Source organism: Zalophus californianus, chromosome 2 (genome assembly GCF_009762305.2).
Source record: "Zalophus californianus isolate mZalCal1 chromosome 2, mZalCal1.pri.v2, whole genome shotgun sequence".
Taxonomy (NCBI): Eukaryota; Metazoa; Chordata; class Mammalia; order Carnivora; family Otariidae; genus Zalophus; species Zalophus californianus.
Window position 1 is genome coordinate 144,421,554 of NC_045596.1, and position 5,581 is coordinate 144,427,134.

Below are 5,581 nucleotides of genomic sequence, written 5' to 3' on the forward strand. Positions count from 1 at the left end.
TATTTTTTGTGTGTCTTTTTGGTCAAAATTAACTGTATTTTTTAGTTTTACTTCATTGGGATGTGGTAGCAAAATTGGCACACACAAAAAGGATGCTGATATTGGGCCTAATTAAGGTAAATACCTCCTACCAGGTCGTAGGAAAATGGAGATAGTAAAGATAAACATAGAAATCGAAGGTTTTAAAAAGTGAGTTCCAATGTTAGTTCTGCCATAAACTATGTGACTAGAGGTGACTTTTCCTCTCATCTGTCAGTGTTTGGATTTGAGATCAGTCATATCACCATTATAACACTGAACCTTTTGTCAGTGGTGTGTCTGTTTGTAGCCATGTGAGGCCATACAGATTCTGCTGAGGTGACAAGGCCACAGTGGTTGAGGTGCTTTGAGGACCTGGGTTTGGCTCAATAAGCCTCCCTGGGTTTGCTAAATTGGGCAACCTGGTCCCAAAGTCAGATGGCTCGACAGTTTGGTGCATCATACTTAGACCTCAAGTAGCAAGGAATAGAGGGATGGGGAAGGATCAGCACTTACTCTTGAGTGAGGAAGCCAATGGAAGCAGAACACTTGAATTCTGCTTCTAATTTTTCTACCCAGGCTGTTTGTTTTAAACCGAGTTCTGCCCAAATGGAAAAGATCTAAACTTTTCTGAAACCTCTTTTCTGTGTCTGTGTATATGTGTATGTTTTAATCTTTCTTTGTTTTAACAAATCTCTAAGTAATCTCCACATCTGCAGAAGTGGTGCCTCTAACCCCACCCTAACATACCTTAGAACACTCATCCCCTGGGCACCTGTGGCTCAGTTGGTTAAGTGTCTGCCTTCTGCTTAGGCCATGATCCTGGGGTTCCTGAATGGAGTCCCACATTGGGCTTCCTGCTTAGCAGGGAGGCTGCTTCTCCCTCTCCCCCTGCCCCTCCCCCTGCTCCTGCTTGCTCTCTCTTTTTCATTCTCTCTTAATTAAATAAGTAAAAAATCTTTAAAAAAAAAAAAAAGAACACTCATCTCCCTGATTTTTGCCATTCTTTCCTGAAATTAAATATAATCTCTTTTAGGGCTCTGCTTTTCTTTTTAGTTTGAAGTTCTCTCCTCCCAGTGTCCACAATGCTCAATATGCTTAGAGTAGATGTTGATGAACAGGCAAAGAAATAATCCCCTCACATGGACTCAAAGGCCGTTGGTGTGGAAGGCAAGACTCCTGGGGCACAGTCCGATGTTCACTCTCTGGAGATAGGATAAACTGTTTTTATCTTTTAGAACTCAGGAGATTAAAAATTTGTATTTCAGTATTAAACTGATAATGCTTTGTAAGAGGTTATCCTAAATTCCTACCTGGTCTCCAGCAGAGAAAGATATTTGTTCAGAGCTGAGAGAGTAAAATGCCTAACAACAGCAATGATGGTCACAGACTTCTCTGTTTGTATCTTCCTATTTCTGGTTTAGAGCTATGAAGTGATTATATGTAACCTACTGCTCCTACTCCAAAGTAATGCTGTAACCTAACTTAGAAAATTTCTTACAGCCCTTAAATTCTTTATGACTGGGATGTATTTTCTTCATGACTGGTAATTCAGTATCTTCTGACTTGGTCACGTGTCCTCACAGACTGCTATTTTATTAAACTTGGAACTATAGGTAGGGTACGAAGGGAAATTATTAGAAGCCCGCTTATTTTTCTAGGGAGAAGAAAAGATCAGGTTGCCCTATCTGCTCACTTGCGTGTGGAACAAGAACCGGACCCCCTGTCCTGGAAGTGTTTTGTTTGTTGGGTGGTGGTTAGAAGAGGTAAATCAAAAGCTGAAGGGATTTTTAATGGCTAACCACTCTCTACCAGCTGTTTTGGCAGGACTTAGGACTTAATACTCCCTCAGTACCCTTAATGGAGTATGAGACCCAAATCAGTGCCAGATGTCTTCAGTACCACAGTCCTGGGCTTTGCACCACCTGCTTCTGAAAGTGGAAAAATAGCTTCTTTGGGAGACAGGCAGATATAGGTCACAGCGAGCCCTAGAGTGTGGGCTGGGCTCCTAGGCACTGCATTGTGCCAAGCCTCAGAATTCTAATCTTGTTCAAAATCTTGCTCAGAATCTTGTTCAAAAGGTTCAGCTACTCTATCTCCTACCAGCTTGCGAACCTCTGAGGTTTGCAAGTGAGGGTTGAGAAGGCACTGAGAAGTGGACTAGAGAGGGGCTCATCCCTTACTCGAATGGAGTGGAATTTTAGTGCTACATCTCTTCCTGATTCTGGGCTTAGTAGATCCTCCATATTCTTCTAACAACCCCTGACACTTTCTTTGCTCACCAACCATCTGCACCTGCCAAACTAGAAAAAGGAAACAGCAAAACTCTCACATATGTCCTGCAACAGCCACTTCCTTCCTTCGGAGGGACTTGCATGTTCCACTTCCCCCTGTCCCCCCACCCCCACTTTGGAGTCTTCTATCTGTTCCTTGAAGACAAAGAGAAGGGGTTTGAGTCCGAATATTTATTTCCCCAAACCCCACCCCTTCTGAATATTGGAATTGTGGTGGCATTTTTCCCTCAAGATCCCTCTGCTTTGGCTCTAGAGGCTCCTCTTCCAGATGGGAGGATGTTGTTATTGGCAAAGATAAGCATCTAGCCAGATTCCTTCAGTGAGTAGACAGTATGGGTGAAGGCTGAGAGCAGGGGCTTGGACTAGTACTTTATGCCATGATGGCACACAGGGACTGGATCAGGGAAGCCACTTTGTGGTAACTTCATCAAGGCATTGTGGGGACAATGTGGTGCTCAATTTGGAAGTTGAGATGTCCACTAAGTTAGTCACTGAAGGCAGACATGTAGACATTGCATGTTTCTGGGAGCCAGGTGGAGCCTCGGTCATGATCATTGTACATGGGGATGTGGTTCATCTGTATCACCCACACAAACCAGTTGATTTCTAGGAACCTGACCATGAAGAAAAGGCCAGGAAGCCTTTCAGTCCCAACAACATCCCCTAAGTGAGGAAGACACTGGTGTAGAAAGGGATCATTCAAGTAAGTCCACCCAATTTTTCTGTTGGGTAACAAAATAGAAAATATGCCAATGGAAGTAGAGAGGCAACAAGGCTGGAGGCTCAGTTGGGAAGAAATATTTGTGCTGGTGGTTGTAAGGCATGTACTTTTTCTTGTGTGTCCCAAGCTCCTCAGGGAGGATCTTCCCCAAGGCAAAGCAGAAGGGGCACATGTTGATATCTGGGTCTTTGCAGAAGCAGTTGGCGTTGAGGTGCTGGAGGTGCATGTAGTCCAACCAACTGCTAGGGGTTACTTTCAGGTGGCCAATCACAAAATGGTGTAGCAGGCGGTTCCATGAAAAGGTGCCGAAGAATGACAGATGCCCAAAGTGATGCTGCAGCCAGCAGCCTGGGCCTGAACTGTGCTAAACAGTGCATACAAAGGAGAAAGGGCAGGAAGCAGGTCCCAAAGACCCAAAGAGTGAACTAGGCAGCTACATCCGGCAGCAGGATGTGGAGTAGGTATGGCAAGAGGAAGACATGATTGGCCTTCATGAGCCCCGCTGCTCCACCATGGTCTGTAGCTGCCAGAATGCATCTGTTAGCTCTTTATTCTTAGTAGGCTCAACACTGGGCTGCTCTAGAGACAGCACTCCAATCTGGGAGAGAGTTCATATACTTCCTCACAAGGACCTTGTTGATGTGTGGAAGGCTACAGAGGGATCTGTGGCATCCTGCCCTGAATTGTGGCTGATGGTGGGGGTACTCCCCAGGGTGCCTGGGGTTGAACATGCTGATTTTGTATGGATCATGAGCCATCGTGCCTGGAGTGCTGCACCACCTTGTGCCAGGTGAAGTTACATGGGGTTGGCCCCTGGGCTAGGGTCTTGGCAGCCACAGAGTTGGGGGCCATCTGCACCTGGCAGTGTTATGCTCCAACAGGGTAGGGGCTGTCAGGCATGCACTTGGGAGCCTGTAGGGTAATGCACCTGTTTTTTTTGTTTTTGTTTTCAAATCAGTAAATACCCTTGCTTATACTCACTGTCTTCCAAAGTGTTTTAAAATCACTGTCCTTTTTGTTCTCTTGCCTGTATATAGCTATCATCTATCTATCTATCTATCTATCTATCTATCTATCTATCTATCTTTTATTCATTTGCTTGCTTGCCTGTATTTTTTTCCAGGAATTTGGGACAATTGCATGTGTTTCCTGCCATCTTGAATTACAGTTCAGTTGTCTTCTAAGTAAAAGTTCTCCCAAGGTGGTCAGTCTGATGGGAGACCCCTACAAAACTGGGACCCAAATTATATATATGTATATATCCTCTTTCTGAGGGTGTAAAAGAAGAAAATCCCCTCACACTCTTGAGGACTATAGGAATTTAGCCTTGTGTTTTGAGAGTGGGGAGCAGGGAGGAAATGTCACTAAGAAGTTGTAACCTTAAGCCAGCATGAATTTGGAGGCTAAATTCATGGATTTTTATTGTCTACACAAATTCAAGCCATTAATTTATTAAATTGCTTTGAATCTATGGTACACTTTGTTTTTTGGATTTAAACATCTGTAAAATCAAAATGCATCCTACTAACAATAGCATCTTCTATTCAATGAAATATTGGAGTTTAAAATTTCCTGCCAGAAGCAAAAGCAAATTCTCTCTGGAGTAACACAACTTCATTCTAGTCTCAAAGAATTCCCACAAATAATTTTTCATGGAAAATGAGTAGCTCACTATAAACAATTACTAACCATATGAATAACAAAGCAAACCATGTATGAGAGCCAGCAGAAAAAAAGCAGGAACAAATTCTTTGCATTGATTAGATTCTTAGAAATTGAGTAGTTATTCAAGAAAAAAAGAAACTTTTGACAATTATGTTTAAAGAAATAACAGACAAGATTTAAAACACCTTTAGGGAACAGGGAATTATAAAAGAGCCCCTAACAGATTTTTAAAAGAACCATATACATAATCCATAAATGCTTTGAATTTCTTAATATAGTGTTCTTTGTTTTTCCTTTAATGATGTCAAAGTGATGTCATTATTGTATTAGGGTTCTCCAGAGAAATAGACTCAAGAAGGTGTGTGTGTGTGTGTGTGTGTGTGTGTGTGTGTGTGTATGTGTGTATAGAGAGATTTATTTTAATGGAAGTGGCTTGTGTGATTGTGGAGACTGCCAAGTCCCAGCTTTGTAGGGTAGGCTGGCACACAGAAGACCTAGGGAGGGGCTGATGTTGTAGCTCAAGTCGAAAGGCGAACTGTGGGCTGAATTTTCTCTTCCTTGAGGGGAGTCCGTTTTTATCTCTTAAGGCCTTCAAATGATTATATGAGGCCCACCACTTTATGTAAGATAATCTGCTTTACTCAAAGTCTACTGATTCAAATGTTAATCTCATTTAAAAAATAACTTTGGGGCACCTGGGTGGCTCAGTTGGTTAAGTGTCTGTCTTCTGCTCCTCGTGCGTTGTGGTCTCAGGGTCCTGGAATCAAGCCCTGCTTTGGATCTCCCTGCTTAGTGGGGAATCTGGGGAGTCTGCTTCTCCCTCTCTTCCCCCACCCGGCTTGTGCTCTCTCTCAAATAAATAAAACCTTAAAAAAAAAAAAAC

The 5,581-nt window shown here is 43.0% G+C and overlaps 1 pseudogene; it reads right to left on the minus strand.

Annotated features, from left to right (window-relative positions):
• Positions 1-2,614: 2,614 nt before the first annotated feature.
• LOC113925441 lies at positions 2,615-3,885 on the minus strand (annotated as a pseudogene).
• Between the last annotated feature and the right edge of the window lie 1,696 nt (positions 3,886-5,581).